Below are 27,618 nucleotides of genomic sequence, written 5' to 3' on the forward strand. Positions count from 1 at the left end.
ATCAAAGCAGTAAAGAACTCGGTGGTAAATGCAAACCTGATTTACATTTTTGTCTTTGAACAACTTTTAAAACGAAGTTTACACTGCCAATTACTAAGGCCCGGATAAATATGTAGCAAGAAAATATGTTTTGAAACTGTTCAAAAGGTAAGAAATACGTCACTTCAAAAACATCGTATTATCAACAGCTCCGTTCTATTTTTCGACACAAATTGCCCAAGTCAGCCAACTTAACAGAAATGCATTATTTAACATGATATTTTACAAATTTCTGTTACTTTTCCAATACACGATCCCCGTAACAGTATGAAATAACAAATGTGTTTTAAGCTTTCAAATATGATATTTCTACTGTTATTGCGGAACAGGATTTTGTGTTTACTAAATTATATTTCCTCATTTTGGGCGTCTCCGATTACTTAGTAGTAAAGTCGTCGCCTTGTAATGAAGGGGTCCCGGGTTCGATTCCCGGTGGGGGAACAGAGTGGTTCGGATTCCACTTTAAACTCTAGATACAGTTACGATTAACCTTACTGTGAATAAAGCGGACTTAAAACACCAACTCAATAAATGAATATTTCTACTTTGCACGAAGCAGTGGTGAGCAGTGTAGCACAACTTTTCTGGTGTGAACTCAGTTTCCAAGGCGTTTTTTTCTATTGCCTACTCTCATCATTCTGTTATATCCTACCCTGGGTTTATCTGCAAACCAGAAGACTCTTTCTTCACCGCGTCCTCAACTGATGATGCTTCCACAGTTTCCAGAGAAGCGACTGAACAACTTCAAGGCTATCTCTTCTGAACCATATTTTCCGCCGTGAATATATGTGTATTAAAGCGCACATTTTTGGACTCAATTTGTTATAAAACGGCAACATTTCGTTGATTTTATCCAAAAATTTTAAGATATTATTTCATTGTATATCTGCCACCCTATACTACGCAGCTATGTAATAAATCCACCTTTAAAATTCAACCCCTCTCCCCCCTAAAAAATATATCCCGCGTGAGCTAGTTTTTGGCATCAAAGGTGAATTGTCATAATACACATATTTAATGCTGTAACCCAAACTTTCGTTAAATTTTTAAATGTATGTTAAATAAGCGTCATCTAACATTGTTCTTCCCTCATTTTCTGTAAATTTATTTTCAAGATAGCTTTCTCTCCGTCACTTTTAACACATTACTTCTTGCAATTCCTTCCCTATATTGTTATATGCAGACATAGGCCTACTAATGAAAAGTCCCATCTACATATTCACTTCTCTTTCCCTCGGATTCTATCTAAGTTGTAATGAGAACCTTTATGCGAATCCATCTTCATCCTAAATACTTCAACGTGGTTGTCGTTCTTACCTGAACCTTGATTTCGCCCAGTAAACATGCATTTACTTTTCTCTTTGCTAACTACCAACCGTATGTCTGTGTTTTGCTAGTTTCTTTGCAACACGTAAGTTGCGTCCGTACGGAGGGAATGAAGACAAAGAAGCTTTCTCAATAACAGTTTCTTTTAAACGCATAAGCAAGTAAGCTGAATATTTGCTATTATTGCATTAGCTTTGCAATTATGAAAAAGGAAAATATAGAAAATGTCTATTTAAGGAACGAGTCAGATATCCGCTTGATGTTTCTGCATAGATCGCACAGTAAAGTAATTTCTCTTTTTATTCTTCTTTAAGTGTTCATTGGCACAGTCATGTTCTTGGCCCAGACAGGAATTTCCCTGTCCTGTAACAGTTTGCCTCCAATTTTCTCCGTTTCTGAGAAAATTCCATGCTGGGAACAATAGGTTCACAACACTGATCCGAATTTTTTAGAGAAGCATGGCTTAGCTCAACGCACGAACACCCTCCCGTGCGTATTTCGCCTCGTGAATTCGTCAAAGAAATTGGCAAAGTTGTCAACTCATAAGAAATAATGTTACCTTCTCTCAAGAACTAAGGGTCAAACTCCTAAAATCTCAAACTGCAAACTCCTACAGCCAACACCCCTTCTTGTTGAAATAAACAATTTTATGCACATTTTTCGATCAATTCTTGTTCTGTATTTTGGTCTCTGAGCCTGAGATTTGTAGCTTAGAATGCCCCTGTCGCAGAGTTTAATGAATGGAATTTTCATTCGAAATTAAATTCATGTATTACCGTGGTACTGTCGTTACGATGTACCTAGGTGAGTTGATGCAGTAGTGAACGAACAAGCAATATGCATTAAACAGATTTCCAACCTACGAGCGCATTGCATTTGGTGATGCTGTGCTAGTCATTTTGACAATGAGCCGTTATCCATGGGAGAGTGATTAGCCCAGGACACTTCGACGCCAGGCGTCCTGATTTCGAATTCCAGCCACTTCATGGCTGTTTTTTGTGAAGTTCTCTTAATTAATTTCACCATTACATCGCTCATCTTCATCGTCGCGATTAGCCTAAAGTGGCAGTAAAGCGATGCTAAGTAACAACCATCAAATTACGCCAATAAAGCTCACTATGAAGTAAAATCACAACCTCAGCTTCATCCTTCTCACACCCACAAGCATTCGTTCCAATCACAAATAGTATCATGCTCCAACAGCTGACGTAAATCCATGTATTGATTAGACTCATGTTAGCGTCCCATGTAAAAGTCTGGTAAAAATCAATTGAGCTCCAGCACTCCAGTTCTACGTTAATTGTAATCAATGTTGCTAAGGTAAACAGTGCACCTTTTTAGTTTCCGAGTTAAGAAGTCTTACGAAATGAACGTTCATACATGTTTTGTTGTGTATTATATAAGTGTTCACAATTAGTTCAGTTCAGATTAATTTAATTTACTTCCAGATTTTCCATTTTCAATATGCCTTCGAGTAATGAAATTTAATTAAAATATATTTTGGTCTCGTGTGGAATGTTATCCTTACACTCACTGTAGTATGGATAGTTTATAAATGTCGTATGATAGCAGCTCAATTAATGGCGCTTAAGCAAGTACAAACCGTAGATGCATTGGAAACATCACTAGAATTAATTCAGGATATTATAAGTTACTCAACTATTACGTTAATGATGCTCTTGGTAATTACTTTTATGTACTGGATATTTAAGAAATATGTGAGACAGAGTTGCAGACATATAACTCTAATAAGATCAAGACAGACTGTTCCGTCTACTCAAGTGTTATTTCAAAACGACACTTCCTCTAATGTACAGATAAACCCTGGAATCAAAACAAGACCTAGACCTCTACCACATAAACTCAATACGGCACATCTCTCTATGACAGCGTGACTAGTCGTGTTGATTCCTATCTTTCAGTCTTCTATTGTAAATGTTGAAAGCTTAACCATGAAAAAATTTGTTACATCTGGAATATATATTGAACCCGCTATCTTGTATGAAACTTCAGTACCTCTACTATACCAGCTTCATTATAGTGAGGCATCTTCTGAAATTATAGACTGGGAAAATCTACCTTCATCTTTAGGAAACACTCATATTACCACCGACCCTTCACTTCAATGGTGGAGCTATTTCCTTATTACGAAAACCCATATCCGAACTCTATTTTTAAAAGAACAAGATATCAATAAAATTCGATATCGAATCCTACAATTCCCAGCAACAGACTGGATTAATATCCAACGTCTTAATCTTGCTAATGCACCCTCACGTAATGCATATCCTAATTACTACTTGTCAAAAACGAAAGATACATCCAACGATAGTATCCTTCCACACGCTATCACAACATATTCAGATGATGGAAAGCAAGGTAACCAAGTTACACTCTTGCTATATCGTCCAATAACTTAGGACATCGACGTACCGATTCTGGAATGTACTATTGGACCCACCTACACCTTACTCGCACTGAAAATACCTCTTACCAGGTACCTCTTGTACACTACTATACAAGCATATAACTTTAGACCTTTACTTTATCAATTTTACCAGCGTGTTTGTCAAATACAGTTGACAACAGACGGAATATTATTCGACGAACACGAACATACTTATTACGAACACTCTTGTTCCATATCAACTGATATTTTATGCTTTATCACTACTGTCAGGAACATTGTTACATCTGAATATCGATGTATTGACTCTATAGTTAAACAAGAAGTTCAACACTGCCACTACAATGATGAACCGGTAGAATAATCAACTGGAATGTGCCAAGAGCTCTAACATGACTGACTGGCATATGATACTTTAATAAGTTGAATATAAGGAACTTTGCGAAATGCGGGAAATCATGTGGAAGTAAGGCCGCACACTTTTTCAATCCCGACATTCGTGGAGGTAATGTGATCAACACGGTTTCGGCAGCCTTTATCCACAATTACCCACAAATTAAATCCTAGAACCTCCATTACAAGGGCACGCTGCAAAATTTCTACCTCAAATCACAAACCCTAAATCTAAACAGAAAGCGAGATGCTCTACCGACTGAACCACCGTGGCTCTGTAATAGCAACTAAGAACCTGACTTGTTCTTCTTTGGAGAAAGAAATGGGCTAAATATACGAGAATAATCACATCGGAAGCTTTCTTTTTAATCAATACAACAATACAGAAAATATTTTCCGCACTTATTGCTTAATGATTTGAGGTATGTTCTCAATCATCATGAACATAAGCAGTTTTCGAGTGCATATCTCTTCAGTAGTATGGGGTGCAATTTCTTCGCAGTGATCCTTTACATTATTGCATTAAAGAAAGTTTCTTGCCAACATTACTTGTACGTAGCATCCCATGTGAAAATTATCCTTCAAAAAGCTGCGTCACAGAATAATATTTCGTAGATTGTGCAAATGAAACACTGAATATATTCATATACATTGTTCGCATGACGACCTGTAAATTATTATGCGTAGGAAACAGTTTCTTGTGTTTTTATGTATTGAAAAATATATTTTAGTGAAAACAGTGGGATGAATTAAGGCACATAAACAGAAAACACTATTACCATCCCATTTCATAGGTGTACGATAGACTTGTCAACGCTACATCACATGATCTGACGTCACGCTACGTAATATCAAGGACTCGTGTCCGAGCCAGGAGAATCGCTCGCCCACTTGGTCTCGGGCGTCTCGGGTAGCGAAGCTACACACATACACTGGGGGAATGCTCCACTGCAGTTAAGTATTTCAAATAAACCATGAATTATTTAATAACGTAAACCACTTTAGTCAGCTTATCGGCCATTAGGGCTAAAATTAACATAATTAATTTCGGGGTTTATTATTTTTATTTTCTTCAAAGCTAAACTTTCATTGATTTGTATGGCCGATAACAGTACGGGTATTAATGCAAGAATTAATATCGATCTAGTTTAACATATACAGGGGGAACACTAAATCTAGGTGCCAATTGTTCAAGGTTATTTACTGGATATGTATATATACGTGACTGTTGTTAGAATTGTTGTTATTAGTTATTCTATTTAATGTTAATACGTTGATTGTAATAAACCTAAAGAATGAAAAGATAGCTTTGGTTACAATTTATGCTTTATTGATAAGGTCTCTTGGTCTCACTACTAAGTATGTAGTTATGTGGCTCAAGGAAAATGGGGGCCAAATATAACTTTTCATTGTGTGGTAAGACGTTCGCTCGTAAGTTGCTTCATCTGTAGAGGTAAATTACGTGGGGAGGTCATAACATCAAATCTATTGATGCAACACAAACGCATCGATTTATGCTTTAAAGTCTGTTCTTTTGGCATTTGTCAAGAAACAAGTTTAGAGTTCGATGCATTTTTGTACATTCTTTTTTAGAGGTAACGCCGATGCCAGAGAGAATTTATTTTTATGTTGAGCTGTACTTTAACTCGTCAATTGAAGCGTGTTTTGATGCACCTCCCTGCATTTATCCCGATGATTTACGTATAAATTTTTCTGACCTCCAGACTTTATGTGCTTTTTAAATTAAACTTTTCCCTGTGCATAATGCAATAGCAAACCGTGAAATGTGATGTTGAATTAACAATTTCAAAATTGACGATAGGAATATGATTCTTTTGAAATGTTTTAACCATCTGAATGAACCATTTCAGATCCCATATGATCCCACAACCTGTTCTCTTAATGTTATAGATAAGTTAGCATGGAAGCAATTTGCACTCACCTCGTAACGCAGCAGGAAGAAAGGCAAATGAGTAATCCCTACGGTGGGACAGTCTCCCGAACAAAACGTGCTTTATTCAGCGATCCTCTTTCGGCTTAATTATCGAAGAACATGAACTGTGGAGGTTGAGTTCTGTAGAGAAAAACAGAACAGCACTTATAGTACATTCCGATCCACAAACACATACAGTCACATGCAGTTCAGGGACTAAAGGGAGAATTCGCTTCACCAAGGACCTTAGGGTTGGACAACTTCAGACATCGGCCAGATATAAATTAATTGTTTGTTGCGTCTTTGTACGACATCAGTCCTACAGATTGAGAAACTATCACCTCAGATTCTTCCTAATCTCTACAGGCCAACGAAGCCACCTTGTGTTCACATTACACCCAAGGGGGTCCGCAATTTTTTCTCAGGCTTGGAGGGCAGAGTAAGATATCATACCTTGTCCTTCAGTCACAGAAACTTTTATTATTGTTATTGCTATTATTGTTATTATTATACTTTACAAATCATAAAAATCAAATTTCATTTAAAATACTTTGGCGTTGTGTACAGACAAGATCAGATTCCAGTCTGCTATTCAGATGGAAGCTGCTTTCGCCTTGCTTCCTTTCCATAAACAGTTATCACTTTTTTGATCAACAATATTTTATACATATTTTTTCATATATTATTCCGTTCGTACGACAGCACAATGATCTTACTGTCATTTTTGGGTGTCGTGCGAGAAGCGCACGTGGGAGGAGTTCACAGCGTGATCTTCGCCCAGAGAGAAAAAGATCGTGGGTGAAGCGCACATTCAAATGTTCTTCTTTCTTTCCTTGCAGGTGAATGCGCAATGGAAGTTATTACCAGTGCCAAGGGTAAACCTTGTCTCTTACTGGACGGACATCAGTATCGTGTTGGCCGTAAGACTGAAAATGTTATCTACTGGAGATGTGTAAAGGAACGCCGGCTAAAGTGCAAGAAATCACTAAAGACAACATTAAACAACGACGTTTTGGGGAAAAAAAAAAAAACTCATCAGTGTGTTCCGAATGATGCAGAGTTGGAAGTTGTAAAAACCATGTCTGTGTACAGGAAAAGAGCAAGGGAGGAACTGTCTACGCCAGTGAACGTCGTCTACAAACAAGAATTTGGGAAATTGACGAATAGAGGTTATGAACTAGTTACTGAAATTCCAAAATATGATAACGTAAAAACCTCTTTGTGTGAAATACGTAGGAAAACACTGGGAACAACCCAAAATCCGATTGGTAGTTCCGAAATCTCCTTGCATGAAAATGTGTTGAGACTTTCCGACGGGACGAGCTTTCTTATGCTTGATCTGACAGTGGACAACGAAAAAAAATGTCTGGTGTTTGCAAGTAACAGTGACAACAAATTATTAACATCTTGTGATTCTTTCTACCTTGACGGAACATTCAAAAGTTGTCCGAAACAGTTTGAGCAAACTTATTCAATTCATGCTGATGCAGGAAGTTCCGAAGAAGAAACAAACATCTGGCCAGCTGTTTATGTGTTACTACAAGATAAAAAGAAATCTACATATAGACCTAGGCATTCCAGGTCGCAAGAGAAGAAAACAGTATATTGAAACCGACAGGCTTATAAAAACAATTTTAGACAAATATGTTGAAACTGAAGATTTATTTCGTTGCCTCAATTCTCTGTCGTACGTTGCAAAGTTGATTGAAATCGTTCTGAAAAGTTGACGAAGCTGTAATAGAAGCTGCTGATAGAAGAACTTTTAACCACCTTCGTGTATTAATCTACACGTTGTCCAGTCCCAAATCTAGAAAGAAAAGTGCGAGCGAAGTTTCTTATTGATAATCATACTGTGCGCTAATCCCACTAACACCTGAGATCCTGTGCGTTAGTTCCACGAAATCTTGCTGTGCGCTGATCTCACGTGAGCTCCTCCCACGTAATCCATTTTTGATAGCAAACTGACTTTCAACCATCACATAGACTACATAACTTCGAAAGCGATGAAAATATTCGGACTAATTTACAGATTTGCAGACATAACACATGTTTCTGCCCTCAGAACCTACTTTACAATGTGGGTTGTTCCTATTCTTGAATATGGTTCCTGTATTTGGTCAATGGCATGTGAAAGCAATTTAAAGAAAACAGACAAAGTAGTAAATTTCTTCGTCAGAATAGTCAAACACAGATGTCCAACCCTTGCAAACTTCTCCAAACAAGGAATTCTATCCACTCCACAAATTCATGACCTTTCTCTTTGCCGTCAACTCTCAGATTTAACACTTCTTTTCAGAATCATGAATGGACAACTTTTCACCAGCGAACTCTTGCCACTCCTTAACATCAGAATTCCACGTCCCAACAAAAATGCAACAACTTATTATACATTAAATCTTCAAGGCTATATTTAGAACAAAGATCACTTCTAATAAGGCTACAAACCATTTACAACTCATTAAAAGACGCTCCGGGCTTCCATTTATCAAAACAGACTTACAGAACGGCGTGCATAAAGCAGCTGAAGAGTAAATAATGTTCATTGTGCACTAGTTGTTATTATTCTTGTTATACATGTATATGTGTGTGTGTGTAATGTATATGTCAATCTTATTATTTTGTTTATTTCTCTTCTGGTTGATATCTTGATGTAAAATGGATTTTTATGTACTATTCAAGATTTTTCAAATAAATAAAATAAAAATTAAAAATCTATTTTTATAAAAATACCATTTATATAAAAAACACCATTTTTTAAAAATAAAAATAATGATTCTTATCCACCGTGCTCTCTACTAAAGTGTAATATTCATCACACAGCTGGAATTCTGCGTCTAACACTTTTGGTGATATGGTATTCATAAATGTAATTGGCAAATTCTTGGGAATCGGCAGTTTATCTTTACTTTTAAATAAATTGATCATTTGACAGAACTGACAACATGCAGTGTTTAATAATTCATGACCGTAGATCGGAGAAATTCGTCTTGCAGGAACTCAAAGATAGGAACATGTTAATAAATATGGCTGTTATTTTTGGTAGAAACCGTGCCATTTACGCGAAGTTGCAGTTAAATTGTAATATGTTTCTAAATAATGTGAATCTAAATATTGGATTGACATAAATATATGTGTAATTCTATTGGCCATTAAGAAAATCATCTTTATTTAATATGTATTCCTTCCGGTTTCACGACAGACATCATGGGTGGGGGCACGTCCCTTCAAAAATTCTGAGTGGGGGATAAAAGAGACAAATATATTTCCCTCGGATTTAATGAGTGAAAAAGATTTATTCTATCTTAACTTCAAAAACCAGTTAAGCTCATTTGCTGATAGACAACAGTCCTTACATCTGTTTGCCGTCGGTGCATGTAGGGCGCTGTTGTGGGGTCATTTGACCCTTAACTGAAAAGTTGAAAAATTCCTTTAGGCATGTTAGTCTGTCGAAGGTTCCTTAAAATTGTGTCAATCTTAAGAGTACAGGTGGTTGTCATCCCAGATGCCGGACGACCCATCCCCCCCCCAAAAAAAACTGGAAAATTGTAAACCTTGCGGGCCCACATGAAATTATTAGCACACTATTAAATCAATATTAATATCAGTTGTAAAAAGAAATAGATATTAAAGTTTTCTTCGCTCACACTATCTTTTGGTACGAATTCCTTACGAGCTGTGGGAGTTACCGAAATAGAAGGGTAAAAAATGAGAACATATTTACAATCAGGGTCAAGGAGAGGGTGCGAAGATGTCAAATTATATTCTCCCTACTCTATTCCACAAGCTTCGGTCTCTTCAAGAATCAATCTTTCTTCCTGACGCTGCTTTCCCTGTTGTACCCAACGAAGTGACAGAATAAAAAACCAGATTTTTCGTGTGTACCTATTTTATTCTTTTTAATTTGCATCCAAGTCTAAAATGGACAATTATACTTCAAGTAAACTTTAGGCAGTAAAGTGGAAAATAAAACATAATAAAACATGATAATGTTTGTTCAAATACAGTTGATTGCGTGATTCCAATTATAATCGAAGAAAAGACTTATTGATCTGTAAATATGACGTCACATGGCATGTAGCATGTCAGAATTCAGAACATATTGATTCTGACGCCTCGTACGTGGAAACTTTTCTACGAGCGTCCATCGTAGTTAACTATCAGGTGAACATTATTATCGGTTTGTAAATATTTTAATTTATCGATTTCAAATGCCTACAAAAAATAAGGATGTGCGGGTGAATATCAAATTGACCACGTATTTTCTTTTCTCGATATCTGTGAGGGGAGGGGGGTATATAAATCCTATGTTTGAAGGCAACAACAATAAATAGAAAACTTCTTACCAGAAAGAGTTTCTCCAAGACAAACGAACGTCCTCCTAATGAATGTTTCCGGATCTTCTGGAATAAAAATTAAGGTATTAGAAGGTACTGAAGTTCAACGAAGGTGTAGGTTCAAACAAGGACTATTCAAATTCTTCTCAGATATATCAAGTGGCAAAGTTTGCCTCTTGACATACCTGAGAAAAATTTGAGTAGTTCTTGTTTGAACTTACACCTCGTAGATACGTCCAAAGCAAGGAAAGCGACTAGAGTACTGCAATGAGTGTTTTTCACTCGAGCGGCAAATCGTTCTCACGGGCAACGATAGGTGGCATGCAGACTTGATAGTTCTTACGCTCGAGCGAAAAACGACCGAACTCTCGAACCATATTAGTACACGTATTTCCGTAATTTGTCTATGGTAGTGAGCCCTCATATATAGATCGTGAAGTAAAAGACGAAGTGAAATTGAAAAATAAGTGAAAATAGTCATCATCTCCATGTTAAAATGCAGTTTTGTGTATCTTACCGAGATACGTGAAAATGAAATAGATGATTATGGGCTGAAACTGCTTAGGCTGACATTGTATGTTTTTTTTAATGTTATTTTATTGTCACATTGGAATGATGTTCGATTGAATGTTATAACTGCATTTTATTATTTCGCAAAATATGATTATCCTCTTTCGGTAAGTGAACAATGATGCACACGTACTTCTTGCATTGTGATACGATATTTGTAATTGCTTAGGCAGGTCTGCCAGCATGGGTATCCATTTTACGTTTCGATCTGTAGATATTGCATGCTTTCATATGTGCTGTATTTCAGTCCTACTTAATAATATACGGAATTATTATTTAGAATTGTAATTGCATTGAGCGGTTTCCTTCCATGTATGGGTTTTAGGTTGACAGTGCTGCTTATTAGGCTCTGAAATACAGGACGTTGCCAATCATTCCACTCCGAGTGCAGTACGACCGAGCGTAGCAAGCTCGAGCGTGGGAGACTCGAACGAGTTTGAGCGAGCGAAAGTGGTCCGATGCAGTACTCTAAAAGCGACATTAAGCAACCAAAAATTGTAATTCAATAATTGTATATATATATATAGTTATTCTTTTAATAATAATAATAATGTTAATGAATGTAATACGGATTAAAACAATAATAATAACAACTTAGGTTATTTGAAGGATTTCCATAAAATTGCTTTAAATGATAGTTTCTTTGCCCCGAGAAATAAAGTAAATATATGCAGATTTGCGCACACCCAAAAAAACTACCTCCCAAAAGGAAATCATAAAATATGCCACTGAGTGGGCATACCCCCCCCCCCCAAACAACAAGCTTAACTCCCACAGTGGGGGTCACCACCATTCAACTCGGTGCATGATTTCTCTGTTGGACCACGTCACGTCTATCATAAATCCATTTCGACTTAAGAAGTTGATGTTTTACATTATGCTTGCTTACAGACATTCTCAACTTTCCCCAAAATGTTTTTCTCTGTGTTCACTTTCCGAGACATAAAATCCTGGCTACGCTGCGCCGTTGTTATTGTTGTTAGTTTTATGAAATTGTTGCCATTCGTCGATTTTTCTGCAAGTGCTGGGTAGTAATAGTACGTATCTAAAGATGTTCTACAAGCACTAAGCCACAAGTGCAATATTCTAAAATATGATAAACTTTTTAAAATAAGAAAAATACGAATCTTTAAATATAACATATATTACTTTTAATGAGTTTATATTTGTTCCTGATTTCAGTAATTGTACACGATGAAAATATCCCAAACCATGGTACAGTGTCTCTCAAAAGTTTTAGGACAACGACATTTTAAACTAGGCAACCCAATTTACACAGCCGTTGGTGGGTTGCGAGCAGAGTTAGGCTCCATTTCAGGGTTGCCACATGCACAATAGATATTTATAAAATACGCGAAAGAAATATAAACAAGTATTATTGTATAAAATTATTAAAAATTTCACTATTATATCGCAAATGACAAAATTCTTTCTGAAAGAAAAAAATAGGCTTTCTAGTATTTCATCGCTGATGAGTCTACAGTAAGGAAAAGAGGTGAGAGGAAACGAAAGGTTACAAAAGAGAGGAGAAAGAGAAAACGAAAGGAGAAGAGGAAAACTAGAGGAGAGAAGAAAGATAGGATAGACGAGGAGAGGAGATGTAGTGAGGAGAATGGAAAAAGATTCGAGGAGAGATGAGGAAAAAGAACAAAGAAGAGAAAAGAGGAGGAAAACGAGAGGAGAGGAGAGGAGGAGACGAGAAGACGGAAGTGGAGAGTAGAGTAAAGGAGAGAAAAAGAGAAGAACGAAAAAAGATAGAAAAGTGCAGTGGAGTCGGAAATCTAAGACAGGAAAGGCGATAGGAGTGGAGAAGAGTGGGATGCAGATAAGATGCGAGAAAAGTAGGGAAGGCGATATGAGATAAAAGCAGAACGGAAAGAGGGGAGAGAAGAAGGAGAAGGAACTGGAGAGAAGAGGTAGTTGCAGAAAATATCGTCTGAGCGTCAAGAATGGATGCATTGGTCAAATTATCGACATGAAACATTCAATAACATTTTGAAATGTACTGGAGAATATATTAGATCGGTGCGAAATGCCTTTTGGCTGAGTTCAGAGCAAATTAAAATCTTCCATGTAAGATCTTTGATTTTACCTGCGATTACACCACTAAAAAAATGAATGTAATTTTTAATTTTTATAAGAATTATTCAATTTTTCTCCACTTCTCGGTTCGTTGAAATGGAGATTTTGTAATTCAATATTTCCCCTCCCCCCATCGTTAATTCCAAACTGAATCATTCCGTTTCACACGGCGTGGACAATGAACACAATGGGATATGTCTAAAACTTACGAAAATTTTCTGCCACCGGAAGGGTTTGAACCTACGACCATCAGATTGACAATCCTGAACGGTAGCCACTACCCTACAAACTTTAACTCCTTACACCAGGTAGAAGAACCACTACACCACGCCTTTACCTTCGAATTAAACAACAATTTTCTTTAAGTATTCTGTCCCTCCAATATTGTAAATGTCGTTTGGTATACATGTTGTTGAACTTTTACTTTAATTTTGATTTGCTTTCTTGTAGTATAACAGATATCTTCGAGAAATAATTTTCGAAGTGATTAAAAACGAGAATATTGGTAGTTGTGAAAATGCGAGTTATTTCTTCTAACTTATTATTGTGATTAGACATTATTAATGGAAAATATCTAGAGGCTTGAACATTACAGGACGATGTTCTTTTCCTGTGATACTGTAACAGACAAAATGCTTGTTTACTGATGCAAGTCTTGTGTCCAGAACAGTCTTATGAAATGTATTTGCTGTTGCATAAGATAACACGAAATAATTACACCGTGTGCGAACTACCAAATCTGTGCAACGTTATACGTAAACAGGCGGAAAATTTTATTCATAAAATCACTTCACATTTGACAGTGTTAGTCAAGAGAGACTCGTGGGACACTGTGTTAAGGTGCTGGACTAAATCCTTCTAATTTTTTTTCCTCGAAGAACAACAATTTCTAAGGAAGAGCAACAGTGATGATCTTTCTTATTTCTTTTAAATGCTTACACTTTCCTTTAATTGGGTTAAAAATAAATAAGAATATTGCTTGCATTTCTGTCATTGACGTAGACCAGAGAGAGAGAGAGAGAGAGAGAGAGAGAGACAGACAGACAGATATTACAAAATACCTAGTCGAAATACTGCAAGCGCTATTAAAAAGTCATGATAATTCTATGTTGCGTACTTAGAATTATTCATACAATAAAGAACATGTCTAATTGTGAGTTAACAAAAAAAAAACAATAATAAAGAGACATTTTCGCATCACGATTGTAGTTCGAAAAAGTCGGGACAGGGATTGAAAGTATCGTACTGTCCTGACTAAATCGGTGAATCGGACGTCTGGTAGCCTTGCATCAATGATTATAAAACTAAAACCACCCAATATTGCAGCTTGAAGACTTTTGGCCAAGAAACAGATTCATTTATACAAGAGCAAAATTGAAATTTTTACACATCCTTGCATTGAACTCGAGTGGGAAAAGGGGTAAAATTAGCATGTCTTGAATTGCCACACATATAAATAGTTATTTCATTAATATTTGTCAATGTCTTTGAAGCAGTACACAATTATCGTTAGAGTATTATAATCCATGATCTTATATATAAAAATATCCCGTTGAACGTGTGTCAATTCATTTATTTATATTTTTTTTATAAATTCCATATGCAGAACAACGTAGCCACTATATACTGCTATTACAAATAGTGTTACCATGCTCTTGTTTAATAGAAGGGATTTTTTTTTAAGGAACATCTAGTATGGAGGATCGAACGTGGGACCGCAATGCTTTCAAGAACTCTAACCAATACACTACGCACTTTGTTTTCTTGGAGCTACTGTTCCTAATTATTCTTTCGCCTCAATATTGTAAACGTTATCTGCAAAAAAGAAGTTAAATACTCAGATATAGCTCTGTACTTCTAGAATTACTTTATACACATGTGAAATTTAACTCTGAATTTCTTTCTTCGTATTAGTATATCTAAGCTTGTGAATATATTTTATCTGTAATTTTATAACGGTTTCATGAACATCTACAAAATAGTTCCTTATAACTTTGAATATGGTGAATATATATGAAATGTCTTGAAATTAATTTTCGACCACTAGATTTTGGCAAGGGAATTATGTGTGATCCGTTTCCAGTTATTCATTGCTTAAACAAACGTTTTAAAACTATGTGGAATTTTCATTCTGGGATAAGTTTCTTTACTTGCTACATGTATGCGAACTACACTCTGTCCCACTTATCTCTGGAGCAGGTGAACGAAAACAAGTATCTAAGCAGCGATGAACACGTGAGAGGAATGGGATTGCGTGGAGGGAGGAAAGTCACTGCAGTTACCAGCCTTCCCAGTAGCGTGCACTGATTCGCTCTGTCCACTCGATCCCCTCTCCCCTCTCTCCACTTCTCGTCCGCTATGCACGGCTTTGCTCCAGAGATTCTGGGACAGGGTACAGTTCATTGTTTCTCAAAAGGTATCATCTATCTCTGTATACCACACATTTAATTCTTACTCACATGGAATAAAATGTCAATTTGTATTCAGGGGTAGTTTCACAGTTACAAACTATTTTGGCCTTGATGAGAAGTTTAGTGTAAGTAGACATTTTGTTTATAATTTTGAAATTGAGGTCGTCAAAGGTTGAAATCCTCATATTTAGGGCTTGAACTCGTCACTTAACAGGTTGAAGATCGTCCTGTACTTTGTGCGTGACCTTCTTTATTTTTCTATTCATTATTCATCCTCATCGTCGCGATTAGCCAAAGGTAAAATAAGAAAAGTCCTCCTCCGTGGCCTCCGACTGCAGGACGGCATGGATTCGAGTCCGCCTATGCTCACTCTCTAGGTTCTCGGCCTGTGTATGGGACCGGTGGCAACCTACAATCGTGAAAAAATTGGGGAGCTACGAGTGAGTAACGTAACCCGGTCTCGGAAATCACCTATGGGGCATGTTCCTGGGTAAACAAGAAATAATCGATCAGACAATTCGATTATCGAAGGCGATAAAATAGCCTCCGGTTGACCAAGTTGCCAATATAAATAAATGGAATACAGATTGTCTTCGAGGTTACATTGTTAAAAAGGAGCGGATACACGTATTACTATCCCAATAATTATTCAATACGGTTTTTTGTTTGTCAGGAATTATCACTTAAAATATTGCATGTTGAGCTTGTGCCTACCTAGTCGCCTCTGATGAAATCTACCATTCTTCAGATTCTCTTTAAAATTCTACTCTGGTCACTTGTAACGTGCTGGGTGCAGACACTGTGCATCGAAGCCCAGTGTTTTGCGATAAGAAGCGGCCTTGAATAGCGTGAGTGAGTCACTTTGATCGCGAGCAAGCTAGACTACCAAGCTTGTCTGCCTTTGAAAACCAAGTCATTTTTTTTTTCACGGTTTCCGAACGCGATTGCTATTGTAGAAGTATATATTCTCTCAAAAGAGCAAGAAAGGACATTCGACCAATGTTCTCCCGTCGTTTAAAACCAAATATTATCTATTAAACGAAAAGTTCACGATTGTCAATAAACGGTTTAACCTATCTGAGCATAAGGTGAATGTAAATACTAAATTTAATAGAAAGGTTCTCCAAAATTTCTCTTCCACTGTCTACGTAAGGTCAGTACCCAAGAGAGGGGCCATGTGGGCCATGCTTCCCCTCGAACCCTAAAATATTTAAATGTGAACCTATAAATAAATAAATACGAAAATAACGTCGTCGATTTTTGAAATGAGTAAAAATTTCAATTTTGCTTTTGTATAAATGAATCTATTTCTTGCGCAAAAGTCTTCAAGCTTCAATATTGGGTGGTTTTAGTTTTATAATCATTGATGCAAGGCTACCAGACGTCCGATTCACCGATTTAGTCAGGACAGTACGTTACTTTCAATCCCTGTCCCGACTTTTTCGAACTACAATCGTGATGCGAAAATGTCTCTCTTTATTATTGTTTTTTTTTGTTAACTCACAATTAGACATGTTCTTTATTGTATGAATAATTCTAAGTACGCAACATAGAATTATCATGACTTTTTAATAGCGCTTGCAGTATTTCGACTAGGTATTTTGTAATATCTGTCTGTCTGTCTCTCTCTCTCTCTCTCTCTCTCTCTCTCTCTCTCTCTGGTCTACGTCAATGACAGAAATGCAAGCAATATTCTTATTTATTTTTAACCCAATTAAAGGAAAGTGTAAGCATTTAAAAGAAATAAGAAAGATCATCACTGTTGCTCTTCCTTAGAAATTGTTGTTCTTCGAGGGAAAAAAATTAGAAGGATTTAGTCCAGCACCTTAACACAGTGTCCCACGAGTCTCTCTTGACTAACACTGTCAAATGTGAAGTGATTTTATGAATAAAATTTTCCGCCTGTTTACGTATAACGTTGCACAGATTTGGTAGTTCGCACACGCTGTAATTATTTCGTGTTATCTTATGCAACGGCAAATACATTTCATAAGACTGTTCTGGACACAAGACTTGCATCAGTAAACAAGCATTTTGTCTGTTACAGTATCACAGGAAAAGAACATCGTCCTGTAATGTTCAAGCCTCTAGATATTTTCCATTAATAATGTCTAATCACAATAATAAGTTAGAAGAAATAACTCGCATTTTCACAACTACCAATATTCTCGTTTTTAATCACTTCGAAAATTATTTCTCGAAGATATCTGTTATACTACAAGAAAGCAAATCAAAATTAAAGTAAAAGTTCAACAACACGTATACCAAACGACATTTACAATATTGGAGGGACAGAATACTTAAAGAAAATTGTTGTTTAATTCGAAGGTAAAGGCGTGGTGTAGTGGTTCTTCTACCTGGTTTAATGAGTTAAAGTTTGTAGGGTAGTGGCTACCGTTCAGGATTGTCAACCTGATGGTCGTAGGTTCAAACCCTTCCGGTGGCAGAAAATTTTCGTAAGTTTTAGACATATCCCATTGTGTTCATTGTCCACGCCGTGTGAAACGGAATGATTCAGTTTGGAATTAACGATGGGGGGAGGGGAAATATTGAATTACAAAATCTCCATTTCAACGAACCGAGAAGTGGAGAAAAATTGAATAATTCTTATAAATATTAAAAATTACATTCATTTTTTTACATGGAAGATTTTAATTTGCTCTGAACTCAGCCAAAAGGCATTTCGCACCGATCTAATATATTCTCCAGCACATTTCAAAATGTTATTGAATGTTTCATGTCGATAATTTGACCAATGCATCCATTCTTGACGCTGAGACGATATTTTCTGCTACTACCTCTTCTCTCCAGTTCCTTCTCCTTCTTCTCTCCCCTCTTTCCGTTCTGCTTTTATCTCATATCGCCTTCCCTACTTTTCTCGCATCTTATCTCCATCCCACTCTTCTCCACTCCTATCGCCTTTCCTGTCTTAGATTTCCGACTCCACTGCACTTTTCTATCTTTTTTCGTTCTTCTCTTTTTCTCTCCTTTACTCTACTCTCCACTTCCGTCTTCTCGTCTCCTCCTCTCCTCTCCTCTCGTTTTCCTCCTCTTTTCTCTTCTTTGTTCTTTTTCCTCATCTCTCCTCGAATCTTTTTCCATTCTCCTCACTACATCTCCTCTCCTCGTCTATCCTATCTTTCTTCTCTCCTCTAGTTTTCCTCTTCTCCTTTCGCTTTCTCTTTCTCCTCTCTTTTGTAACCTTTCGTTTCCTCTCACCTCTTTTCCTTACTGTAGACTCATCAGCGATGAAATACTAGAAAGTCTATTTTTTTCTTTCAGAAAGAATTTTGTCATTTGCGATATAATAGTGAAATTTTTAATAATTTTATACAATAATACTTGTTTATATTTCTTTCGCGTATTTTATAAATATCTATTGTGCATGTGGCAACCCTGAAATGGAGCCTAACTCTGCACGCAACCCACCAACGGCTTGTGTAAATTGGGTTGCCTAGTTTAAAATGTCGTTGTCCTAAAACTTTTGAGAGACACTGTACAAGAAGAAAATATCGAAGGATAAAATGTCAGCGTTTGGTAGTTGTGGGCGAAAGGAGAGGGGACGTCAAATACGCTCCTGCCTAGGGCATCAGAATATGTTGCTATGGGGTTGCTCTCTCTTTCTCTCTCTCTCACACACACACTTAGACACACGCGCACGCACATTTAATCAATTTCCACCAAACTTACCTTGCTGATTTCTTAATATTCCTATCAGTATTGTTACTACCAACACCATGAGCTCATACTGACATGTCTGCTGCAAAGGAACTGTCGCTGTGGAATGTGCAAAGAAACGTCACTCGGGTGGCGCATGCCCCCCTCTTCTTATTATACACCAATCCACTAGCTAGTTGCGCCACAGGAGGAAATACTAGAAAAATCCGATCAATGTTTCCAGAAGCAATAATACCCTATAAGACAAGTAAACCTTGACGATGAATATCAAATAGAAAATATATAACTAGATATTTAAAATTCCAGACATGATATTTCGAAAACATGCTGCTCTCCAGATTAAAGGGATTTCCCCCATTCGACTCCACGGTACCATTGCCGTAAGCTGAGGGGAGCTGATGGGGATACAGACCAACCAGAAATTTCGAGAAAATATGATAAAAGCAGTAAAGAATTCGGTGGTAAATGCACACCTCTCTAAAATGACCCAGGAAATATTAATGAAAGTTGTATTAATATTAAAATTGTAATTAGAAACCCTAATATGTTTTGAATAAAAAAATATAGATGGAATGGGATTTTGTCCTGGTTTCCATTTTTGTCTTTGAATAGGTATTAAAATGAAGGTTACAATTATTATTAACAGGACCCGGATAATTATGTGCTGAAAACAGCAAAATATGTACTAAAACCATTCGAAAAGTAAGAAATACGTAACATCAAGGACATCGTATTTCCAACAGCTGTGTTCTAATTTTCGAAACAAATTGCCCAAGTCAGACAACCCAACAAAAATATAAATAAATATAATATTTTACATATTGCTGTTGCTTTTCCAATACACGATCCCCGTAACAGTAAGAAATAACAAATATGTTTTAAACTTTCAAATATGAAATGTATTCTGTTATTGCGGAACAGGATTTTTTGTATACTAAATTATATTTCCGCTTTTTGGGCATCTTCGATGACTTAGTAGTAACGTTGTCGCCTTGTAATCAAGGGGTCCTGGGTTCGATACCTGATGGAGGCACATAGAAGTTCGGCTCCCGCTTTAAAAAGTGTAGATTCAGTCCCAATTAGCCTATCTGTGCATAAAAGTGGACTTAAAAGAACACAAACTCTTTTAAAAGTTACAGAATTTATCTTTTCATGTCCTCTGATTATTCTATTAGATAATTAATGCAAAATATTTACTAAACAAATGTGAGGAGTTCCGACCCGTTTAATTGCCCCCTTATACAAGGCCAGGATCAAAATATTAAGCAACCAGATTATAAAGTACATTGATTGGGTATTGTTTTTCACAAGAAAACTGCTTCTTTCACTCATTCGCTGCGACTTCCAAAAGTGGTTCACAACAAGACCGACAAAAACCTTCTAATCTCCATACCCCCTTCTTTCTCTATCACACACGCACACCTTTAAGCAATTGCCATCAAACTTACCTGGCTGATTTTGAACGTTCGCACAACAATCTTCAGTATTGTTACTGCCAACACTGTGAGGTGAAATTGACATGTCCTCTGCAAAGAAACCGTCGCTGTGGAATGCGGAAAGCAATGTCACTCAATTGGCGCATGCCCCCTCTTCTTATTATAAGCGCAATCCACTAACTAGTTGCACCACAGGAGGAAATAGTGGAAAATTCCGATCAATCTTTTCAGAATCAATAATACTCTATACCATTAAGACAAGTAAACCTTGACGTTGAAAGCAAATATATAACTCGGTATTTAAGATCTCTAACATGAGACTTCACGTATCTCTGGTAGCACTGTCGTACGCTGAGGGGAGCTGACGGGGCTACAGGCCCTCCAGAAATTTAGAGAGAATCAACATTTTCAATTCAAAGCAGTAAGGAACACGGTGGTAAATACAAACCCCTCTTAAAATGACTCCTGATTTCCATTTTTGTATTTCAACTACAATTAAAACGAAGATTAAAATGGTAATTACTTGGGGCCGGATAATCATATGCTAAAAACAGCAAAATATGTTATGAAACCTATCCAATAGTATGAAACATGTAACATCAAAAAAATTGTATTGCCAACAGCTCCGTTCTATTTTTTGAAACAACTTGCCCGAGTCAGACAACCCAACAGAAATACTGTTGGTACTACGATGTTTGAAGGGTTACAAATCTCTCTCCCCAATAACTTTCATATTTTAAACCAAAGATTTTCATTAAATTTTAAAATGTAAGCTTGTTCATGATACAAACGTCTTGCAGTGCTACCATGAATGCGATATGACAACACGTTCAATAAAAATCCCCCATGCCAAATGCCGCCTTGTACAATGCTCGTATCCTACTCTAAACTGTAGGTCCAATCCCGATAGAAAATGAAAAGAGAGAGGAAAAAACAAAGAAGAGCGGAAGAGAGGATGGGAGTCTTTGCATACCTCACCTGTTAAATATTTCTCCGGATTTCATTCTGTAGTTCTCTTACAATGCTGCCATTTCTCAGGAAGATATTTTTTAATCCCCCGCCCCCCCAAAAAAAACATGGTGGGATTTGATTAATTAGGAGTTTTAGCATGGGATGAAAGATTACTTTTGGGGAAGTCTGAATTGAACATGTCATGCAAGCAGTGGGGATGATGGGCTCCAAAACCGCGGGAACAAGGTGCCAAACCTAAGGGGGGGGGGGGAGGAGGACAGTTTTCCTTCCCCTTGGTAGCTAAGGTTTAGCATAGTACGGGGGCAAAAGTGGCAGAAAGGGAAGGGGGGCAAGTTCCGTTGACGTAGTTTTCTCTTAGGGGGGGGGCTAGCTGCGGCTTACTTTATTTATGCTTTTATCCATTAAAAAAATCATCACAGGCATTCTCCTTGGGAGACAGGTGATCCCCACACCATCTTATCCAAAAGAAATGGAATTGTTAAAAGGAATAAATACGCTATTATAGATGGTTGCAAATTTATTAAAGAACATATTTCTTCTTCAGAATAAAGAAGGTATAATTTTAATATGTGATAATATTAATGGGTAATCCTTTTGTTCATGGTACTGAGCAAATTATAATGCTGCACGGCATTTAAAAGTACAATCTACATAGGCAATGGAATAGTTAAAATTTAAATTTCCTTAATTTCTATGCAACAAAGCTTCGCATTTTCCTAATTTTACTACAACTGAGAACCACTTGCGACTAGATTCGTGAAGAAAACTTTAAGATGATCTTAGAGAGGAGAGAGGGGATGAACTTAGTTGGTTTGCCATTTTAATAATCTTATAAATGTTTGCAAAGAGCTCCCCAGAATACTACTTAGTAGGCTGTAATCAGTTTCCGTTGATTTAAACCTCACATGCAGATCTTATGCATGCTTATAATTGGGCGTTATTGGCTTAATCAAGGCCACCCGCAAGATATTTCTCAGAAAGGGAGGGAGCAGCAGTACTTAAGGTGAAGGAAAGGTGGGGTGATCCCCAGTTTAGATAATTCTCATATAGCATCCCCACCACTAGGATAATTTGCATAGGCACTTAATCTGCTTTTCTTCACCGCACACCTCGTCCATGTTTTCACGCTACAATTTCAAGATATAAATTGTATTAAGTCTTTCCAGATATCTTCACCCCCTCTGCGGGCGCCCTTGTGCTTAATATCTAATCGAACAGAAACAATACCATTCTAAGTTTCGCGATGCCAAGGGTCACGGGTTCGAATCCCGCTCGGGCTTGTTTGTTTGTGAATGATTCATCAATTTTATCATTTCATCACTCATCCCCATCTTTGCAAATTAGCCAAGAGGCACAAAACGCGAAGTAAAATAAACTAAATCAATCAATCAACCATTCTAAGTTTCGTTCATTCAGATTATAGTCCAGTACCGCCTATTGGCAAATCAGAAACCAAATAAGAATGAACAGCAATGTATAAGTTTTGCCAACATTTAATGAGCAGCGACGTATAAAATAAAATGCTTAACGAAATCGTGTGTATTTTTTATGTAGATATAAAATGAAATATGGGACTCTGAAATTAAGTGCGCTAAAAGTATTATGACGTTTACGCATCTTAAGAAATGTCTATTCAAGATGTAAATTCAGGTAACGAAAAATTACGGACTATTACAAAACTGAGAACCTCGCAATTTACTGAATTATCGCGCTATTCTTGGTCTCTATGTGGGCTTAAGGATAAATTATTTCTATTATTATTAAAGGAATTACCATTTGTACCTGAAAACAAGGTCTGAATGAAACCAAATATGAGAAAAGAACATGCACTAATAAATAATGGCATGACGGATGTAGAAAGTTGCTACCTATAGGCAAAATATTATTTAATTATCCTGAAAACTAGGCTTTTAAATTAGGATCGTCGACCAAATAACTTTTATATAACCCTGGCCAGGTCAATTCAAACGAAAACCGATTATGACATTCAAACAGGTTTTATATGATCACTTTGCCTATTCATTCCTTAAATTTATTTCTGAAAGTCAATAGTCGAAGCTTGTTTGCTCGATGCCTGACTCTTACCATTAATAAACTCTCTATTAAAGGGAATGATTCTGTCACCTGTGCTTTAATTTCACAAACAGTATGAGCACAACATCAAGGAATGATTTTCCGATATTTTCCAATCTCCAAAAGATGATTAAGATTTCTTGCTGTTATTCAACCAGCATAAGCACGTGTCCTTGCACGATAATCTTCCTGTGGGTTATACTTGAAACAAACTAGGTTCTTCTTACCTCCAGAAGATTGAATCTATCTAGAAATTCCAAGGGATACCCGAGAATTCTAGAGCAGCATCCCAAGTGATCCTCCAGATTCACCCGTCAGCAGGAAAGTTGAACACAACTTTCAACTGCACCGCCTTAGTGCAATGAAAAATCCAAATGAACTTGGCACATCTGCATACATATCGGTGACACGGTGCAACGCACACAAAAGACCCTGAAAATAGTGATTTCGCCAATGAATTGCAGTGATTGATCACCAGGGGTGCCCACAGGATGGGGGGGATTCATGACGTGCCTGCGTCATGGGAATTTTTTGGGAAGGACAAAATTTTATAGTGTAGCTACCACTTCTATATATCTTCACAAAGAGAAAGGTGGGATCGTTTCGTTAGATTGACTTGTTATTGATTGTTAGTTATGGTTATTAGTTTTTCTTCCTATGTGTGGGTGATCGCGGCAATTGGGTTGAAATGAAACCCCACCTCTCTCCTCTTACGCCTTTAGAATTGGTTTGAAATGGGGAGAGCGCTTTTCGCATTAATACAAGGTTAGTCAGGCAGACAAATTATTAAAAACGCATGTTTACCAAACGTCAGCATTGTTGATTACACAAGACTCTTCCAGCGTGTGGCTAATAAAAACAAAACACTTTCTTTCTGCAGTCAAGCTTTGAGCTTCAATTTTGTTCAATTTAATTTTAAGGTGAAGGGTTTTCGACATTATTATTTTATGTTATGTAACTTTCTTTTTCTCCTCATGTAATAAAATAGCTTTTAAATTTTGGTGAATGGCAGAAGGTTCAATTTAAAATTTTTAATGATTACAATTTCAATTTGGGAAATTGTTTTGCAAAGAGGGAGCTCGTAGCACATTCGCTCGGTTTAAGAAATATTGACCCTTGCACACTTTGCGAGCTCCAGCTCAGAAATGTGTAAGATTAGCCTTTTAAGGGAAACGGTAAGCCCTTGGCTAGAGGTGACGGGAGGCCAAGCTAAGGCTTAAATAGGTGCTCATGAGAGCGACACGAGGTTTTTTTACTTGGAATCATGGGAGAAGCAGGAGCTATTGGTCTGTTTTCTAAACCGATCAGGGTAAGCTATCCTACACCCTTATCTGCCATTCGCATTGCTCAGTTCAGTATAAAACCTAATAATGAGTCTATATTAATGTTAAGTTAGATATTTGTACAGTGTCTCTCAAAAGTTTTAGGACAACGACATTTTAAACTAGGCAACCCAAATTACGCTGGTGGGTTGCGTGTAGAGTTAGGCTCAATTTCAGGGTTGCCATATGCACAATATATATTTATGAAATACGCGAAAGGAATAAAAACAAGTATTATTTTATAAAACTGTAAAAAAATATCAGTATTACATTTGTCGCAGATAAGAAATACTCTCTGAAAGAAAGAAAATTGATTTTCTAGTTTTTCATGGCTGATGAGTCTATACAAAGGAAAAGAGTAGAGAAAAAACGAAAAGAGACAACAAATGAGAGATGAAAAGAGAGAGCGAAAGGAGAAGAGAAAAGTAAAGGAGGGAAGATAAGATAGGATTGAGGAGAAAGGGAAAATATGCGAGGAGAGATGAGGAAAATGGAGCAAGGAGGAGAAGAGAGGAGGGAAAGAGATGAGAGGAGAGGAGAAGAGGAGATGAGAAGTTGGGAGTTGAGAGTAGAGTAAAAGAGAGAAAATGAGAAGAACGAAAAGAAGAGGAGAAGAGTGCAGTGAAGTCGGAAATCTAAGACAGGAGAGGAGATAAGAGGGGTGGAGAAACATGGTATGGAGACGAGAGGCGAGAATAGGAGGGAAGGCGATATGACATATAAGCAGAGGAGAAGAAGAGGAGAGGAAGGAGACGAGAGTTGAGATGAGGTATTTGTAGAAAATATCGTCTCAGCATCAAGTATTGATGCATTAATCAAAATATCGACATGAAACATTCAATAATATTTTAAAATGAATTTGAGAATGTATTAGATCTGTGCGAAATGCCTTTTGGCTGTGTTCAGAGCGAGATAAAATCTTCCATGTAAGATCTTTGATTCTACCTGCGATTTTACCACTAAAAGCATGAATGTAATTTTCATATTTATAAGAATTATCCAATTTTTCTCCACTTCTCAGTTCGTTGAAATATAGGTTTTGTTATTTAACATTTCTCCTCCCCACATCGTTAATTCCAAACGGAATCATTCCGTTTTGCACTGTGTGGACAATGAACACAATGGGATATGTCTAAAACTTACGAAAATTTTCTGCCACCATAGAGGTTTGAACCTACGACCATCAGGTTGACAATCTACAACGGTACCACTACCCTACAAACTTTCGTTCTTGAGAACATATTTTACAAGTGCAAAGCCAATCATTTATTTATGGGTGAGATTGATTGATTTTCAGAGAAATCATAATCTGCCCTGATTATGTTACGAATATTTGATTCAATAACCTACTGAAGTCCAAGTCATATTGTAACGACCCTGCGTGGTCATCACATTTAGCTATCCTGCGTGATAGCCATATTCTTTAATATATAATTATTAATGCTTGAGAAATGCCCTGCGAGGCTTACGCTTTTGATTTATCTTTTATCTAATTTTGAGTGCATTGTTGTTAAGCATGAAGCATATATTGTTATGGCACACACGTTTTGGTTAAAGAAAGCATGCTAAATACCCTGCGTGGTTTACGCATTCAGTTATCTTTTGTGCAGTAATTGTTGTTTAATTTGTAACTTGCATTGTTGAATCTCTTTATCTTGTAATTTCTTTAATGTAACGTGTTCAGTTTAGCACACAAGTGTTAAGTTTATATCGCCACATGCTAGTGGTTTTTACAATGCTAAACTTGATATTTTATAACGCACGAGTTGCATCTCGTGAATTGAAAGGAGTTTGCAACGCTGCAGCCGGCTTAGTTCCGATCTTCTCCACCCGCCTCAGTGCTGCCACCAAACAGTATATAAACAAAGCAGCGAGGCCCGGAGCTCAGTCGACTGCCAGATGCCGACTGCGAAAGACCTGGTTCCCAGATCTAGTCTGGAAGTTTCCCCTACCAGGATCCAATAGCTTCCTTGAGAAGGAAGGAGGAGAAAAGAAAAGCAGTTTTCCTACCTACCTGGTCTGCCCCATAAGAGCTTGATGTGCTACCCTTGGGTCGTGGCGGCCCAAGCCCAAGTCTCCTGGGTGCTTCCAGACCTACCCTTTGTACCTTGCCGTCTCTTGCTACTGACTGGACATGCCAAGGGACCGAACCGTTCCCTTGTCGTAGCTGGATTGACTTTGCGGCGTCCTTTCACACCAACACCTTTGTGAAACCGCGGGCCCCTTGGCCCGTCCCTCGCTATTGACGCTTTCGCATGTTGTCCCCAGACGGCGTGGCACGTGACGGCTACCCAGGTTCCTATTGGTTACCTGTACTAGTTGGTTCCCCCCTAAATTAGATAAGAATACTAATACTGCCCAGGTACCTCACTGAGGAGGATTTAAGAGCGTATGTGCTAAACTGGTTATTTACATGCGTGTATAAATATAAATAAACTTTTACAAGTTGACCTTTGACCTTTCCATACTAAACCCCGCAAGCCCTGAGATACTTTGAGTCCATGTCTTCGGCTGGCTACAAGCTAGCATATATGGGTACACTTTTGCACCGCTCCGGGGTGTAGTGTGCAGTGCTCCGGCGCTCGGACGTTGCAAAAGTTTTTGGCGCCCAACGTGGGGCCCGATTTGCAAAAACACAGGGC

General features: G+C 37.4%; 1 long non-coding RNA gene across 1 annotated transcript in view; it reads right to left on the reverse strand.

Moving 5' to 3' along the window:
- Positions 1-19,240, reverse strand: part of LOC145990175 (uncharacterized) — a 33,804-nt gene extending 14,564 nt beyond the window's left edge. The window contains exons 1-3 of the long non-coding RNA XR_014441942.1: positions 19,186-19,240; positions 10,442-10,498; positions 6,108-6,239 (exon numbers count right to left, since the gene is read on the reverse strand). This is a non-coding gene — a long non-coding RNA (uncharacterized LOC145990175). The remainder of the gene's footprint in view (positions 1-6,107; positions 6,240-10,441; positions 10,499-19,185) is intronic.
- Between the last annotated feature and the right edge of the window lie 8,378 nt (positions 19,241-27,618).

The sequence above is a fragment of the Lepisma saccharinum genome, chromosome 7, assembly GCF_977018435.1.
Source record: "Lepisma saccharinum chromosome 7, izLepSacc3.1, whole genome shotgun sequence".
Taxonomy (NCBI): Eukaryota; Metazoa; Arthropoda; class Insecta; order Zygentoma; family Lepismatidae; genus Lepisma; species Lepisma saccharinum.